Genomic DNA, 19,102 nt, shown 5'->3' with positions numbered 1-19,102 from the left:
CAGCACAGCTGAGTAGGCAGTGGCGGGACGGTGCAGAAAGCGGTGCCTGCTATCGAGGCTATACCGGCTATGCGAGGTTTCGATGGCATGATGAGTGGACAATATAACGTGTGGGTTCTAGGTTGCAGAAAACCAAAATGGCAGCAGCCAGAAAAGCAAAATGGCACCGGCGTTGCTTGCAGTTTCGTAGCTCTTGATTCGCAAATCGAAAGACAAAGTCCAAAAAATCGAACGAGACGGGTTTCAAATGTCCAAAATTTTGGTCGGTGCTATAGACCTTATGCAAAATTGCTGCCATCTATCAGACCTTCAGCGAACCGCACTATGTGACGCCATGTTCAAGGGTTGAGTGTGTCGGCTGGGCTTACGGCTGCTGCCATCGCGTTAGCTGTGTCTGTTTTGTGCTGTGATTTCCGTGTATTTGTTCGCATTCAAAGCAAAAAGTCACTGAATAATAGACGATTGACTTGTCCGCGCTGACTACATTCCAATTTTACTTCATGAAGCGATACTGCTCTGCAAAAACTTCTTGCGAACGGTGGTAACAGATTAGCTACAAATGGCAAAACCTTCGTTGTTGCTACGGGGCATTCCTTGATACGCTACTCAAATACGCGTCCATAATATTGCAAAACATATTGATATTGCTTCCGGGTGTGAAACTTGTCTGCGATGTCTTTACGCGTGCACAAAGGAGCTAAATGTTTCTTGTTTTTGTTTGTTTTTTAATATAGGACTGATGCCTAATACACACTGCGCTCTGATGGACCTTCGCAGTTCCCAGTGAAGCGCTCGCTCTACTGTTCCCATCCTCTGTCTGAACGTTTAGCAGCTGATGTATCTCGTTAGCGTGTAATCAACCATATAGCAGATCCTATATTCCATATGTTACTGGCTAAAACCCCCAACCACCTGAATTTGCCGGCGAAACGCGACAGGTCAACGACGTGATTCCGTGCGCGCAGATCCTCCTCAGATATGTAGCTCCTGTTGCCTGCGAAGTCACATAGCAGAGGTCTGCCTTATACCCTGACGCAATGTCAAGTTCCTTCGTGGATACGTATTTGAGCAGTGCTTTGTGCAATGCGCAGTGTTTGCAGCAAAGTCTTTCTCCTCTCCAATGCTGCATTTTTTCTTTTTCTTTCCGTAATTCTTGATGGAATTGAAATATTTTAATTGTTTTTCGTTGTCCATGTCAGAGATAAGCTCAGTAGTGATATGGGGGGGGGGGGGGGGGGGACGAGGTTTAATGGCTTTCTTTGCTTGTGAAGATATTGAATGAAAAATCTAGTCACACTGCGTTCTCATGCAATTTTCGACACTAGTGACATTCTTCACGAAATCATTTTGTGACAAAGTAGCTAACGTATACGGTCTAATGTTAAATGGCGGTTTTCTTTCTATAGCTGCTGAACATATTTAGCAAAGTCCTAATTTATGGGGCTTTCAGTCAGTTGACACCTGAAAGAACACTAATGTTTTCATTGTGGAGCTGTGATGCATGGAATTTTTTTTTTTGCCATATTGCAAAACAAGAAACAATATTCGCCAGCAGCAATTCAGGGAAGTAGTAGAATGTACCAAGTAATGGACATACAGAAAACATGATGCATACATGTATAGGTCTGGGTACTTTTAGAAAAATAAAGCTGGAAGACATATGTGCGCTCATTCTTGCTTCTACTGCGATAGCCGCAGTAGCAAACCTCACTGCTGAGCGCGGTAAGGCTTGCTAGAAACAATATTGCTTTGTGGATAGTGTCAAATGGTTGGCAGTTTCAATCCCTACTTCATTACACTGTTTTCATGGTTTGCAATGAAGGTTAAACGAAGAAGCAGCATTATTCAGTGATATGGATGGGAGAAAAGAAAACTGGCATGGTCCGAATTAAGGCGTAACTCCTTTTCGATGCACCTCACACAACTCTGAGAAAAAAAATCTCGCACTAATAAAAAAAAAGCAAACAGTGCGGTGATCGCCATCACTATAGCAACAACAATCATGCAAACTCGCGGTAGACGAAAGCAGGTAAACGATAGGGGCAGTTGCTGCCACGTATATACTCTGAGTCATTTCTTTTGCAAGTTGTGTTCTGGAGATGCATCTCAGCAACTGAAGCCTGGACGTTGTTGACTATATACAATTCATCGATTGTAAAGATGTTAGAATATCGCGCTGGAATTTAAGAGAGCAGTCTGGCGCCCTTGAAGTGCCGAAACTTGTTCTATCTAGATACCTGGACATATAACATACGGGCAAAATCTATTGACAGCTTGTATGCGTGAAAGCTTAAAATTGGCGGAACAAGAAAATCTGGAACAACACTCTTGCACATCCTTTATGCGAAAAGGCGATGCACAGTCAGTCTACAAGCAAATTTAACACCGTGGGCATTATATTTTGTCTGCCTTAGTATCGGGTACTGATTTGCAATCTTCCAATGCACACTAAATAAGATATTTTACGATTCAGGCGCGCCGTTGATCGAACGTGCGGCTAGCGCGACAATCATACGAGAGCAGATTAACACAAGCCCCAAGAAAAAAAAAAAAAAAGCTCTAGGAATGTAACTTGCTCTGTCTTTTCTTCTGCACCCTTGTTTTGAATTTGCGTACAACAAGGGGCACAACATTATGTCAATATTATCGGCAACGCTGCCGGCTGTGCAACCCCCTATGCCGCTTGCCACTCCTCAATGCAGCTACCCTTGAACCTGGCAGAAACGCGCGCTGCGGCCGATAGATAGCAGCAATTTTGCATAAGGTCTATACATTGACTCTATGGAGCGCTTGGCGGGGCCATGGCAAAGTCCGGATTTTCAGGCAGGTCCGGAAAATTGGGCGTCCGAAGTATTGGTTGGCGACTGTGCAATGGACAGGAATTTCTTGAAGGAATCACTGTAAGCCTAGACGTGCTATGGACTAAAGGTGTCATATCACAGAGCACACTGGAAAAGATTGCTACCAATGAAAATTTTATATACCGCAGCATTGAGAGCCGGGTAACGTTCAGAGTAAACTAACACAAAGCCAACAGTAAACAGTACCAAATTAAAATACTGCTCTGACAAGTGCACAGAAATTTGTTGTTAAATTCAAGACTGGGCAGTCAAATGGTATGTTCTTTTGTACGGTGTCTGCAATTGCCCTCTTGCAATTGCATGTGATGGGAACTGCACTACTTAACAGCCTTGGCTTGTTATAAACTATGTCCTGTACCATTACATCAATATTTTTTTAATTTGCCAATATTATTGGCATATCATTTCTATTGCCAGTCGTTGCAGTGCGGTGTAAAAGTGTGGTTCTAGTGCCCAACTCAAAACTTGATAACCTGCATACACACAGCGGGACCAGTCTAGACATGTGAAAACTGCCCCGAGACACATTCTCAATAGTTTCTACTTTCTTTAACAATTACAAATTTTAGGTGCAGGGAGAGTGTCTTTTCAGACTGAAACGAAGTCTTGAGGCTGTTGAGCATCCAAGCAGATTTCACCTCTGTAATATTCCCACGAAGGCCACTGCTAAAGGGAAGTAAGGTCATTTTACTCACAGGTCAAAGATGAATAATTGGTTTTGGTTGTGTGAGGTTTAGCTTTATGGCTATGAGAGACGCTGTAGTGGAGGACTCCGGAAATTTCGACCACCTGGGGTTCTTTAACATGCACTGACATCGTACAGCACACGGGCGCCTTGCTTTTCGTCTCCATCGAAGAGCGGCCGTCGAGGCCGGGATTCGATCCCGCATCCTTGGGAACAGTAGTCGAGCGCCGTAACCACTGCGCCACCCCGGTGGGGTACCAAAGACGAATAAGTAACTCATATGTGTCAGAAAAGCATCAGCATGAACAAAAAAGATCGTCAAAACAAGAAGTCCTCTTAATTTACTAACTTCAGCGAGAAGCAACAAACAGGTATGATCTGTGTAGATTGCTTAGCTATGCATTGCCTACCAAATAAAGGGACACATTGATATGGCTACTTGGTTCTAAAGGCAACATTTGTGCAAAAGTACAGAATATAAACAAAAAGAAAATTATAGCTGTATCTGACGTGTAACCATAAAACCACCAGCTCTAAATTTTTATATTTAGCAACTGGTGCACACTGCTAGCATACTAAAAGTTTGTCATCTATTCTTTTTTACCCACTGGATCTATGTAATATTTACTGTGATGGGAGTTATTAAAAGAAAAATTTGTTGTTGCAGTTATTTAGTACAAAATGGCAAACAGTCCTTCAGAAGCAACGCGCTAAAAAAAGTTCATATTCAACCTTAAATACAAGTATGATGTGTTATGTTTTTAGCATGAAGTCTTTTTTTAGTGTATTATTACTATAATGTTCTTATTTTTAGGCAAAATTGGGAGCTCTAGACTGCTAGGCATGTTCTCCACAACATATTTAATTTGCTCAAGATTCGAAAACAGCAATAATATGCAACTTTGATTGCAATTAAAAAAAAACACATCTGCGTTTATGAAAATTCCTCTCGAGAATTCTCATTACATCAGAAATATTACAGCCTGAAAACGTATTGCATTATATTCTTTAAAATTATAAGATAAGTATAAAAGGTTAGTTTTGAAGATTGTCAATATTGAGCCCTACATTCTGGCATGACTTAATAAGGTATTATTGCTGAAACATTTTCTGTATATTATCCAGGCCTAGTTCTCTCTTTCTGTAAAGAATGGAAGTTCCAGAGTTGTTTGTTCCTTCTCCATACTACTTTGAAATCGGCAAAAACCTCGGATTTAAAAAAACGGACAACAGTGACTACCAGAGCTCTCAATTTTGCCTGAGATTAAGAACTATATAGTAATAATACCTTAAAAAAGACTTAATACTAAAACCATAACACATCATGCCCGTATTTCAACTTGAATATTTACTTTTTTGCAGCGCGTTGTTTCTGGAGCACTGTTTGCCATTTTTTATTAAATCAACTGCAACAACAAATCTTTCTTTTTATGACTCCCATAATAGTAAAAGTTACACAGACTTAGTGTGTAAAAAAGAATAGATGACAAACATTTAGTACGCTACCAGCAGGTCTCCAAACTTCAAATTTATTAAAAAGGCAAAAACGGCGTTTTCCGCCTGTAGTGATACATGATTTTTTTTTTTCAGAGAAAACTAAGCTGTATCTTAAAGAACTAAAGCCAATTTTTTTTGTTTCGAGACATTTGCTGACCACATATAAATACTTATTGAAAACAAAAAATGGTCATGGGATCCCTATTACTGTTCTTATTTGGACACACCCATATATGCTCGCAGACGTGCAGAGTTGCAACTATACAGGAATCTGAGATATCAGCTTTTTAACAAAGGACAGAGAAAAAAAATTTTACCTCTCTTTCGCAGAGGGCAAGGGAACTTTTGCTGACACATTCATATCTCACTTTCCTGATCAAAAATTGCTCTAAAGTTTCAAGAGCAGTTTTTTGACTGTCTAACTAAGATTCTCATGCAACGAAACTGCTGTGTACAATCGGTGCACGCTTTACAATGGTCCACAAGAGGCATCTGATTATTATTAAGAAGATTTTTGCGTGCTCCCTGAGTCAGTCATAAACACATAATTCCATCTGGCCAATGTATGATTTGTCGTAGGCGAACGGGTCTCATAGATGATGTTGATGGCACAGTTGGTGAACCGCTCTTCATGCTTCTTACAGCACTGTTTTCCTTTATCACAACTGATGCTACTGCTCAGCTGAGCAAGCTGCTTGGGTGCTGAAGAGACCATTGAAACTTTAAGCCTATTAGCCACCCTCTTCAAGTTGTGGGTGACCTTGTGCATATGTGGCACTTGTGGCCTCTGTCTATCATCCGGGGAATCACAGCATTCATGTGTGCATTGGCCTTAATTTTCCTAAGAAGCCTTCCAGCCACAGCCACCATGATCGACCCACAACTAGCTAGCATTTCAAGCACAGATGTTAGGGGAAGAGCTGCAAGTTGAAAATGTGGCTGTTTCTTTCTAGAATGTAACTGGCACGACAGTAGAGAACATTTTTAGAATTTTACCTTCAGAGCACTTCGATCATATCTATCGACCAGTTTTATGTGCGAATGAAGGGTATATGTATAGGTCTTGTATTTTCCCTGTGTTCTGCAATATAGTTTTGCCTGGAATAGCCTTTTGCACGATCATTCAGCGATTTTAACTCTGACAAAGTCCTAAAGTTTTCTATATATATGAACTTTTTCATTCTGAAAATGAACTGCTCCCTTCTAAAAGAGGACACACTGAAGTGTGCAGTAAAAGCTTTTAACAGGGCTGGAAGTGCTGCTCCAGTTGCTCCATTCTGCTCCAAACGGATTTCCCTTCTCCATCCTGCTCAAAAATGCAATATAGCTCCAAAACTGCTCCAAACTCGCTGCCTCGATGTTCTACCATCAAATTTAGCAGAACGCAGGAACAGTGTCAGAGCACCGGGGGCAAAAATATAACCCATCTTGCACTGGGCTTAATACAAATGAAATTTTTTTTAAGGGAGCGAGGCATGGAGCATAATAAATATTTTTTGACAAGTAAATTCCGTTTGGGCCACCGGTGATTGGAGATACTTGCAAAAAAAAAAATGCACTGTGCATGTCATGTAGCACCTCCTCTCAGCCTTTTGAATTACCAGTAAAGAGAAGCGAGATCAGCAAGCAAAGCAGGTAGCGCAAACTACTGTGAGCCGCTAGGAAGGAAACTTGTCCAACTGCAAAAACTGCATGAGTTATTCTAATGGTTCTGCTGTGAAAACAAGCAGGTACTTCACCATTGGGCCTCTTTGTCGGCCTTGACAAGCTTGCCAGGCTTATGACAGACAAAACCATAATTGAAGCGTTATGGGTTGGTACACCAAAGCGGTCAATCACTAGGAAGCTTCTCGGGAGTGTTGGAAAGGCGCACGGGGTGTATCGCCAATATTAAAAATGAGCCCCAGCATTGCTCAAGCAAAGAATGATGAACTATTGGGAGGAGGCAGTGTAGTAAATAAGCTGTAGGATGGAACAGCTACAATTCAATGCCATCTATATATCCCGAAGCTGCTTCAAAATTCCCGAGCCTGCTTCCCCCCTTAGACCTCCACCATATTTACAAACGGACAACACGATCAAGGTAGTGCTGCAGTCTGCGATCCCACGGTAGGCAAAAAGCATGGGAGTGGCACTGGTCGTTATTGGCACGTTATTGTTGTCTGAAGGCACCTTTTTGGCAGACAAAATATTCATGTGCTCAGAGATGCATAGGACCAAAAAGGATCATGCAATACCACATATCTGGGGGCTTTGAGGTGTGTTTAAAAAAATTAAATAAAATAGAAATGCGCAAGATAGAGAGGGGAAATGTCATGCCCATTAATCTGAACTCCAAACTATTATCGCTGCTAGAGCACATCCAAACGGTAGACTCGAGATTTAAATCTCTCAAGTCAAAACAGGCAATGCGTTCAGTCAGACCAGATGTTGAAGCGCACCAGGAAGATTTACGTTTGCTGCTAGTCATTCGCAAGTTGTTGCTAAGGTCGACCTGTGTTATATATCTTTACATGCTTTGGCCGTTTGTCTTCTCAGAGATGAGTGCAAAGTTGAAAATGTATTGAACTGGCGTATAAAGGAATCAGAGTGAAGATTGTTTATTTCGGAAAAAGAAAACTGCAATTATCAAAGACGTTAGACCTTACAAACGTGCTCCAAAACATAACACGCTCGAAAACTCATTTTGTTGCTCCAAAGCTGCTCCGAAATGGCGTTACTACTGCTCCCAAAGCTGCTCCGAAATGCTCGAGCCTGCTTCCACCCCTGTTTTAAACAACTCGGCCGAGGGCTAACCATTACCTATGAGCTTCCTGAAGAAGGAAAGTTTCAGTTTCTAGATCTAAGAATACAATTCAAAGAAAGGTGCGTGTGCTGGGCATTTTATCCTCGTTCGCAAAAAGCGCTCTTTCCACATGACTCAGTCTATTAAAAAATTGTAAAGAGGTACTGCAACTCTGTGCCAGGAATCTGCGCTTCGGAGTTCATGCATGCATGATCACCATTGATTAGAGAGGCTGTTCTCAGCTAGCTTCACTGGGTGGGCCGTGGTAGCTGAAATGCTTCTCAGGAAAGTGGAGGGCAGTGCACACTTAAATGCTGTCATTACCCCAGATGATAGACAGAGACTGCAAGTTATGCCACACATGCACAAGGTCTTCCACAACTTGAACAAGGTAGCTAATCGGTTTAAAGTTCGATGGCCTTTTCGGCACCCAAACAGTTGCATCCCTTGCAACAAAGAAAAGCAGTGCTGCAAGAAGCATGAAAGGCAGCTTTCTTACTGTGCCACCAAAGCCACCTATGAAAGTCCCCTTGTGCTGCGACAGATCATACATTGGCCAGACGGGATGATGTGTAATGACCACCTCAGGAAGAATGCTCATAATGAACGAATGTACCTTGTGGAGTGTAAAGCTGGCATCGATTGTATACTGCGGTTTTGGTACGTGGAAATTTTAGGCAGAAGTACTAAAAAACCTGCTCGTGAAACTTTTGAGGCTTATTTTCGATAAGGAAAGCGGTACATGATTGTGCAAGCGACAGTCCCCTTGCCCTCTATGAAAAAAGAAAAATTATTTTTCGCGTCATCTGTTAAACACCCTGCATGGCGATTTCTAAGATACCTGTATGGTAGTGCCTACGCTGGTCTGCGAGCATATATATACCTTGTCTCTCTCCATTCAATAGAAACTTTTAGCTTACCGTGATCCGCTATCCGCTATCGTGATCCACCACTGCGCGTTACACTGCGCATGCCCAGATCCCTTGACAACGATAGATGGCGCTACATACTGGATGTCAGCACATAAACCTCCCTCGTCTAGACCAATCAGCTTGTACGCCCCGCCCACACACGGTAGCGGGTCACGGTGGCGAATCGCGGATCACGGTAAGCCAAATCTCTCTAATAAATAAGTAAACAGTAGCGCCTGTGTTTCATCCAAACTCTACCTTTAAGATATGATGCAGTGCTAGGTCCTTTGCATATCCTCATTTGTGTATGTGCTCTCGCTTAAGCACTAATGTCCCAATTTGTGAACGATCACCAGGTGCAAACATGAAGCACTGTTAACCACCCCGTGGAAATGTGCCTGCTGGTGTAGGAGTCGCGTATCTGACTTGGAATGCAAAGGCTCCGGTGAGTTCCATACTCATCTAACTAAAGGAGAAGCGCAAGTTGTCAGCTCCTGCAACCTCAAATTTGTCATCTAAGGTCTCGCGACATCACACCACCCACCGACTAATTAGAGCACTGATGACGACACCAACATTGGATTGCCTGGAGAATGGAGTCTTTAACACTATCTCTTAAAAATGGGCCAACTAAGAATACTTCACTGGCCTTTTAAGAGTGCTGAGGATTACATCAAAACTACTGCAGTGATCTACAAGTGTGATTCTGGCTGTTGTTCTATACAGAGGCATTGTTGTACTGATGCTTCACTCAGTATAGTCACTTTCACTGCCCCCTCTAGTAATCCTTAGCTAACAGTAGCTGTGACTTTGCCTTATTCTTGCAAACCTCCTAATGTCATCACATAACACTATGTCGAACCCCACTTTCTTTTTACTGGACACATACCCACCTGCTTCTTTCCTTTATGTCTACCTTCCTTCTTCCCACTCAGACTGCCATGCTTTTCATTAAAAATGAGAAACCAAATTGCTCTATCGCTGCTATGCTTACTTTTCACTTGAATCCATTGCCTTATCACAACTGGTCAATGGTTATTTGAACTCCACTCTGCATTCCCTTCCTTATGACCTTTTTTTCTTGACCTCAGCTAAGACATCATTGACTCACATTTGTTTCCCCAACCTTCTCTGCTCTTGTTGTTACCAGTTTTCTTTTACATAGCTTACTGCACTATTGCAATCTGTCTTTTCGTGACATGTAGAGCCCTCTGGGGTGTATGAGGAATTCTATTGGCTACCTGGAAAACTGGCACACAAGTGATGTAGGCATGACGACATGTTTCTACTACGCACTGATTGTGGATGCAAGGTGGCAGGTGTATACCTGAGAGCTGCCACCATGTATAGCTATCTCTTGTCACCAACATGATATACGCGTGCGCAATAGAAGCTGGTAGTTTTAAGGCAGAGGAGGACAAGCATGCATTTGCCTAATGGCTGAGTAAAAGAGGCACACTTCATTTCCTGCCAAATAATCTAACCACTAAGCAGGTTGCATAAATGGAGACATAAATAAGTGCCTTTGATTAGCAGTGTATCAGCAGGTTAAAAAAAAAATTTCGCATGCCGCCTGCTTTTGAACGTCACTGGAAATCTTCAGATAATGGTGAGCTGTTATGTTTGAGTGAGGACACATGCAAAGAAAATCAGGGGGTCTCTTTTATATCTCTTAAGAGGAGAATGACGAAAGCCTACCCTTCCTTTGCCCCGCCGGGGTGGCGCAGTGGTTATGGCACTCGACTACTATTCCCGAGGACGCGGGATCGAATCCCGGCCTCGGCGGCTGCTTTTCGGTGGAGGCAAAAAGCAAGGTGCCCGTGTACTGCGCGATGTCAGTGCACGTTAAAGAACCCTAGGTGGTTGAAGCTTCCGGAGTACTCCACTACAATGTCTCTCATAGCCTGAGTCGGTTTGGGACGTTAAATCCCACAAACCAACCAAACCAACCAACCTACCCTTCCTCTCCTATCATTTGCCTCTTATCGACGTTCGTTGCAGTGCTACACATGATTAGAATTGATTTACAGGAAAGGAAGGGTACGGTATCTGTCACACTTTCTCTGGGAAGTGTGAGCTTGGACGGTACAGGATCGCTCCTGTTACGTAGCGTTCCTTGGCGCACGTTTGAGAGTGGTATTGCAGATTGCAGGAAAACTAGACAAGAACTAATCTCGCGGAATGTGACAGATCTCGAGGACGACTATTGCGTACAGGATTACGCTACGTGAGATTATGCCTTAAAACTGCCTGTCATAAAATGCAAGTAGATATGGGCTTTCTTTTCACGGCACAACTGTACAGTAGTCAATACAGTCAGTGAGCTGGACTGGTCAGTAGCGTGTTGAAAACTCCATGGTATATAAGAGCGCAAGTCGAGTGAAGAGCGCAGATTTTCAAGCCATACGTGATGATCATCCCTGTTCTATTTAGAACCTCCACTACTGCTTCTTCTCTGCTGGTTGCATAAAGTGGGATGTGGTAATTGTGTTGACACGAGGTATTCGAATACTAATACCGTGATATTTCGCAATGCCTCCAGAGACCAAGAACTCAGCAGTGAAAAGTGTGTCACCACTCATTGCTGGGCTTTAGCAGTGAATATGTTTGCTTTGTACATGGGGCTGAAATGTGGAGGCTAACCAAGAGAGTTCTACTTAAGTTGAGGACAACCCAGAGGGCTCTGGAACGAAAAATGGTAGGGGTAACATTAAGAGATAGAAAGCGTGCAGAATGGGTCAGAGAAATAACTCAAGTTACCGACATTCTAGTAGAAATTAAGAAGAAAAAATGGGCATGGGCAGGACATGTAGTGCGAAGAGAGGATAACCGATGGTCGCTGAGGGTAACAAACTGGATTCCAAGGGAAGGAAAGCGTAGCAAGGGGCGGCAGAAAGTTAGGTGGGCGGATGAGATTAAGAAGTTCGCAGGGGTCAAGTGGATGCAGCTAGCACAGAACCGGGTTAAGTGGAGAAATATGGGAGAAGCCTTCGCCCTGCAGTGGGTATAATCAGGCTGATGATGATGATGTTTGCTTTAATTAACAGCTTGAGGGGCGAGTTGGTGCTGCATAGTACCCAGAAATGTGGTGCAACGAACGCAATCACATAAGAAGAAGAGCGCCTGTGTTGTGTTTCTTCTCGTGTGATTGTGTTTGCTGCGCCACATATCTGAGTACTGTGCTTGGTTTGATCTACAGGGTTTAACATCCCAAAGCGACATCGACTACGAGGCATGCCATAGTGAACAACTCTGGAGGTTTCAACCACCTCGAGCTCTTTGACGTGCGTGGATATACAACAGTACATGGGCGCCCTGAATTTTACTTCTATCGGAACGAGGGTGGAATTGAACTTACATTCTCAGGACCACCAGCAGTTGAGTGTCCTAACCACTGAACAACCGTGGCGGGCAGTAGTGAATATTATACACCACAAACCAATAAGGGGGCACCTTATAATATGGGAAATTCTGGGTTTATCAGCAATATCCAGTTTTTTCAGTACCTTGACATTTCATTGTTTAGATCAGCTAACAGCATCAGCATGCGCAGCACAAAAGTACACTGTTGTACAAGCCACGCGAGAGGCATTGGCTGGGACGCCATCTATTCTTCTAGCGGGAGCTTGACGTTGCTAAATGCCTGTAGCAGTTGCACTGTCACTTGTATCAGTGTGATATGCAGTTTGGATCGCACTTATGCATAGCTCGCTTTCCTTGGCGCATACCCCTGCCTAACTCAAAAGAAACCGTAGGCAGGGTGTTGCCCCTTCATAAAACCTAGCGCTTCAAGTTAAGTCTACAAAGTAACCCCGCCGGGGTGGCGCAGTGGTTACGGCGCTCGGCTACTGTTCCCAAGGACGCGGGATCGAATCCCGGCCTCGGCGGCCGCTTTTCGATGGCGGCGAAAAGCAAGGCGCCCGTGTGCTGTGCGATGTCAGCACACGTTAAAGAACCCCAGATGGTCGAAATTTCCGGAGCCTTCCACTACGGCGTCTTTCATAGCCTTAGTTGCTTTGGGACGTTAAACCCCACAAACCAACCAAGTCTACAAAGCGGTCCGAGCATCACGGTGAAGCATACCGCGAGAATAAAACTACATATAGGAGATGCAAAATATTTTTTTTTCCTACATACAATAACATGATTTAGTAAACATGGTAAAATCAGTTGCTACTCAAACGGAATGACGAAAGCCTGATGGAATTAACAAGACAATACATCCCACAAACAGAAACAGGCCGACATTAGCTTGAGTCTTTCCAACATCAATTTAGTCCTGTTAAAGAAATGTAATGCTTCTGTGCATTGTTACGGCCCAAAGTTATTCAGCCCACACTAATGCAGATGCTAAGAACAACTCCCGACAACGTGCCAAGCCATACAGGTAACGCATTTCATGGCACAAATCGCTAGATCAAGGCAATGGCTTCACTGAAGACGTGACAAGGCTAGTGAAGTCGCGTGATTGTAAGACTCTTCCCTTCATGGAAAACAGCCATGTAGGACCACAGTACCGAACATTACCAATAACTGAAAAGATTAAACTTTTGAAGGTACAAAAGCATGCACGTAACGTCTGGTGGCTGCACCAGATTCCAGTACCATGTTTTTCTTTTCGTAAGTGTGCTTTGGAGTTGCACTGACAGTTGGCAGGGTTGATTAGCTCAACATTATACTTAAACTAAGTGCTCTAACTTTGCAACTGACTCAGTGCCCTCTAAAAGTAACTCTCTGTTGCTCCCGTTTGTGCATGACAAGAGGGTTTCAGAGCACCCAAACTTCAGTGTCAGCATAACCTTGCAAGATTTTTCACTAACTCCTGCCTCATTATTCCCAACCTGCTAGACTGCTTTATAGTATGCAATAATTGATACTTTACTTTTCTTTCTCCAAGTGCCTGCAGTTCCCCCAAGCACAACTTTACAGGCTAAATTTACACTTGGACCACAAGCAGCATGCCAGAACAGAAATGGAATGGTCTCTTTGGCATTGCGCACTTTAGGAAATAAGGACTTAAAATGAAGGAATTGGTTACATTATCTGTGCATATTAGCACTCTTCAAGCAAAAGCAAAGGATGTTACATTTTAAGATGAGCAACACATGGTTTCTGCACCTGCCAAAGCCTTTCAAATAACTCAAAATGCAATAACCACAACCATCAGAGGGAGCAAAGTATGTTCTGAATAAGCATGCTGTGATATGAACCATTGGCAGATGACTATAAATCCAAACGGTACCAATATTTAACAAAAGAAAAAGTCCATAGTAGAACAGGCGTGCCAACAGCATATTATGACGCTGCCCACAGCCGGCAGCGATTTTGACAGCTGACAGGTCGAGGCACACCTCAAAATAACGAGACTAGCGATATTTTTTGGCCGCAACAAATGCAGGTGAAACTTATTTAATTTCCCGTTATATTGTACATGAATACAAACCCGTGAAACACTCCAACACAAAGCAATGAGAAAAAAAAAATATGTACTGTCGAAGGGTTCTCTCGAAAGCGCGACATTTTGCGACCCCGTTTAATTTTATTTAGTTCTGGCGCATTCTTGACGTCCAATTTCGATGAACAAAACAGGCTTTCATTCACGCTTCGCTAAATAATGATTTCAGGAAACAGAAAAGAAAAAAAAAGACTGGGAAAAAGGTGGATCAACGCAAGTGTAACGCTGAAGGCGATGGCGTGGGAAAAAAAAACGAGGGGTGACAAATGGAAACAATGGAAGTGCAGCGTTATGTGCAGGAATGGGATGTGAAAACACGTTGCTACGGACGGTTTCTACCGAACATATCGGGCCAACACAGCAACTATAGAAACACTTCACCCCAAGAAGCGCGGCGCTGCAAAACGGCTTGACACTTGCACGATGGCTTGCGTGCGTTTGGCTAAACAAGGCTATAAAAAGACAGCACAAGGTCCAGGCTTCGTCTGCACATGAAAAGAAAAGTCAGAATATCGGAGTGTTCCCCGGGCGAGACGCCGATGATCAATGCAGCCTGTCGACCGGACGGCTCGCGTGATGGTTTGTTGGGAATTAAAAAAAATGTTCGGCCAAGAAAAGTACCAAGGCGGCGGAAATGGGGGTACTCGCACGCTAAGCCCCTGCATCCGGATTTCCGCAAGTTGCCCAAACCAGGCGCTCTTCGTAGAAGCGGATGACGACCTGCGGGCAACGGACGTTGGCCACTCGCGCAGGCACCATCTCCGCTTCGTTACTGTCCTTCCACTTCATGAGGAACATCAGCTCCCCTGAAGAATCGGATGCCCCGATAATGTAGTCCGGGACCAGGCCCCGGTCGAACCCACGTGGTTCATCATCACCTTGGGCCTCCTCCTTGCGGTTCTGTGACTTGGCTCTTCGCTGGCGCGTCATTTCGAACTGCGCTATCAGTCCTTGGCAGTCGAGGTTCTGCTCCGGCTCCCAGGTGTTTTCACGTGGTTTTCACTGTTCCCGTACGACCGCAAGAGCAGAGCAGGAATGCAACGTCAGGTCGGAGCAGGGGTGTGAAAGGAGTGAGCGACGCGGCGGAAAAGTGAAGCCTAGTCATAAAAAATATTATGGAAAGAATCATGGGAAACTAGCTGTCACGTGATACGGCAAGAGTTAGTCGGTAGCTGGTTTCGGTTGCAGTTTCGCACGCTTCGCTCCGAAGGAATGCCTTCGCGTGGCCTTCGCTACGCGACGCTTTCACTTGAAACTTGAGGCGCGCGCTGCGAGCAGGTTGTAGATGGAACTTTGGACTTTTAGACGGGCTGAGCCCGTGGGGGCTGCCGCCGTCGCGCAGTGCACCCGTGTATTTCGCGAACTATGGCTGGATTCTTTCAGCTGCGCCATATGAAATGCTTGCGGGGTTCGGCGATCAGACGAAGCACGCGAGAACAAGAAGGACGAGGGGACGAAGCGCTGATCATCGCTTCGTCCTGTCGTCCGCTGTGTTCTTGTGCTCTGTCTTGGTGCGCTGAGTCTCGCAAGCATAGAATCAAACCAACTAGCCTAACAAAAAGTACTGCCATATGAAATGCTTTGTGCCGGGATGCAAGAACTACACCGATATACCTCTCGGGGCTGTCGCTCCAACGGTGAGTATCCTGTTATGCGCACTCCTCGAGAAACGAAACGTTTTTTTTGTCAGGGCAGGTGCATGTATTGTTCGAGACGAAAATCGTTTGATTCATTTAGGAAATGCAGACCTCGAATACACATTGTTACGCTGAAGCCAGTTCCCCAGTCATGCAAGGTTATGTCGAATTCGTCGTCTCCCTGACGAAACCAAAGATGAAAAGGCCACCTGCAGTTCTCACTAGTGTGCTTATAAACACGGAGTACAATGCAACAATTGTAAACAAAGTAACATGTGTTACGACGAGACGCGCAACTTTCTGCAGACCACTCCGGTAGGCTTTCCGCGGGGGCATCCAAAGTCACTAAAAAATACCATGCACCCTTCTGCTTTTGAGCCTGGCAACTATGTTGGCGAAATTCCCAAGAATCATTGCGCGCAAGAGAGAGAAGGGAGCGGCGTTAGAGGAGGTTGGCTTGCGGAGGCTGCGCGCGCTCCCTCCTTTCCTCCATGGGTGTGAAACTGTAGTGAAACTCCCTATACCTTCCAGCGGGCACGAATTACAGACGCTAGCGCCAAACTCCCCATTATAGCGGGAGGGGGCGCGTAAAAAATGGTCTTGACGGGGGAGGCCGTGTTGCGGACTGGTCCAAAAAAAAAAAAAAAAACAGTGCGCTGAAGGGGGTGTCAGTAGGTTGCTTCAAGCAGTGAGGGTCGCGCGGGCTGCCAACTGAGCTGCCTGCTCCTGGTTGCGCACGGCTGAGCTAGTTGTACAGGTCGTTATGATGTAGTTATGATGACCAGGCAGTTGAAAGCTTCTACGAAGATGTAGAATCGGCAATGCGAAAAGTAAAGACGCTGTATACTGTACTAATGGGCGTCTTTTCAATGCCAAGGTAGGGAAAAAGCAGGCAGGAGACCAGGCAGTAGGTGACTATGGCATTGGTTCTAGGAATAGCAGGGGGGAGTTACTTGTTTAGTTTGCAGAGCGCAAAGAATCATGAATACCTTCTTCAGTAAACGGAAGAACCGGAAATGGACATGGAAAAGTCCTAACAGGGAGACTAAAAATGAAATTGACTTCATAATGTGTTCAACCCCCGCTATTATGCAAGATGTAGAGGTAATCGGGAAAGTGCGATGCAGTGACCACAGGATGGTGAGGTCCCGAATTAGCCTAAATCTGAAGAAGGAACGCAACAAATTAGTAAGAAAGAAACCCATCAACGAATTAGCGGTGAAGGGGAGGGCAGAAGAGTTCAGGATCTCACTACAGAATAGATATTCATTTCTAAACGAGGATGGCGACATTACCCTAGAAGCAATGAACAATAATTTCAGAGATATCATTACTGAAAGTGCGGTAGAAGTAGGCGGTAGGATAGTTAGAGAGGATACCGGTAAGCTGTCTAAGGAGACGAAAGATTTGATTAAGAAACTCCAGAGTATGAAAGCTTCCAATCCAACAGACCAGATTGAATTGGCCGAGATATCAAAGCTAATCAATAAGCGCAAGGTGGCCGATTTATATCGGCCACCTTTTCTCCATGTTATACTTCCTTATGGAAGTATAACATGGAGAAAATTGAGCATGCTGTAAAGAACAGGGGAAGCCTTAAAGCGGTAAAGAAGAAATTGGGCATGGGCAAAAACCAGATGTATGCGATAAGGGACAAGGAGGGCAACGTCATCACGAATATGGCCAAGATAGTCAAAGTAGCCAAAGAGTTCTGTACAGATCTCTACAGTAGCCAAAGTAGTCAGGATCGTAAGGAGATTGGCGGCAGGGAAAAATAGTCACGTTCCACCAGCAACAAAGGACGAGGTGAAGAAAGCATTAGAAACTATGAAAAGGGGGAAATCAGCTGGAGAGGATCAGATAACTACAGATTTGCTGAAGGACGGGGGGGATATCGTGTTAGAAAAGCTGGCCACCGTATATATGCAGTGCTTGATGTCATCGATGGTACCGGAACCATGGAAGAAAGCAAACATTATCCTCATTCATAAGAAAGGGGACTCTAAGGACCTTAAAAATTAGACCAATCAGCTTACTATATGTTACGTATAGGGTATTTACTAAGATAATCACTAATAGAATCAGGCAACCTTAGACAGCAATCAAGCAAAGGATCAAGCAGGTTTTCGAAAACGGTACTCTACTATCGATCATATCCATACCATCAATCAGGTGATAGAAAAATGCTCGGAATATAACCAGCCTTGCATTCATTGATTGCGAAAAAGCATTTGACTCAGTTGAAACCTCGGCGGTGATGCAGGCATTGCGAAATCAGGGGGTAGACGAGCCGTACGTAAAAGTGCTGGAAGATATATGTAGTGGCTGCACAGCAACCATAGTTCTGCATAAAGAAAGTAACAAAATTCCCATAAAGAAAGGTGTTAGGCAAGGAGACACAATCTCCCCAGTACTATTCACAGCTTGCTTAGAGGAAGTATTCAGAGACTTGGAATGGAAGCAGTTAGGGATAAGGGTAGATGGAGAATATCTCAGTAATCTTTGATTTTCTGATGACATTGCCTTCCTAAGCAGCTCGGGGGATGAACTGCAAATAATGATTTGTGACCTAGACAGGAAAAGTAGAAAGGTAGGCTTGAAAATCAATATGCAAAAGACTAAGGTAATGTTCAACAGCCTCGGAAAGGAACAGCAGTTTACATTAGGTAGCGAAGTACTGGAAGTAGTAGGCGAATATGTCTACTTAGGACAGGTAATAACCGCAGATCCGGACCATGAAAAGGAAATAGCAAGAAGAATAAGATTGGGATGGAGCGCATTTGGCAAGCACTCACAGATTATGACTAGCAGCTTACCAGTATCGCTAAAGAAGAAAGTATATAACAGTTGCATCTTACCTGTACTCACCTATGGGGCTGAAACGTGGAGGCTAACCAAGAGAGTTCTACTTAAGTTGAGGACAACCCAGAGGGCTATGGAACGAATAATGGTAGGGGTAACATTAGGAGATAGGAAGCGTGCAGAGTGGGTCAGAGAAATAACTCAGGTTACCAACATTCTAGTGGAAATTAAGAAGAAGAAATGGGCATGGGCAGGACATGTAGTGCGAAGGGAGGATAACCGATGGTCGCTTAGGGTAACAAACTGGATTCTAAGGGAAGGAAAGCATAGCAGGGGGCGGCAGAAAGTTAGGTGGGCGAATGAGGTTAAGAAGTTCGCAGGGGTCAAGTGGATGTAGCTAGCGCAGAACCGGGTTAAGTGGAGAAATATGGGAGAGGCCTTTGCCCTGCAGTGGTTATAGTCAGGCTGA

At 44.2% G+C, this 19,102-nt stretch overlaps 1 long non-coding RNA gene and 1 pseudogene across 5 annotated transcripts in view; one reads left to right on the top strand and one right to left on the bottom strand.

Moving 5' to 3' along the window:
- LOC146183939 (uncharacterized) overlaps nt 1–19,102 on the top strand; it is a 203,333-nt gene that overhangs the window by 113,300 nt on the left and 70,931 nt on the right. The window contains exon 1 of one of the 5 annotated variants that reach the window (XR_014708826.1): nt 8,807–8,935. The exons of the other annotated variants lie outside the window; for them this stretch is intronic. This is a non-coding gene — a long non-coding RNA (uncharacterized LOC146183939). Of the gene's footprint in view, nt 1–8,806; nt 8,936–19,102 lie in introns of those variants that run through there. 5 annotated transcript variants of the gene reach the window in all.
- LOC146183941 (chromobox protein homolog 3 pseudogene) lies at nt 14,213–15,284 on the bottom strand (annotated as a pseudogene).

This window comes from Amblyomma maculatum, chromosome 7, assembly GCF_055883805.1.
Source record: "Amblyomma maculatum isolate TAMU_Amacu chromosome 7, ASM5588380v1, whole genome shotgun sequence".
In the NCBI taxonomy this organism is placed as follows: Eukaryota; Metazoa; Arthropoda; class Arachnida; order Ixodida; family Ixodidae; genus Amblyomma; species Amblyomma maculatum.
Note: the sequence above shows the minus strand (reverse complement) of the source record. Positions and strands in the feature narration are given on the sequence as shown.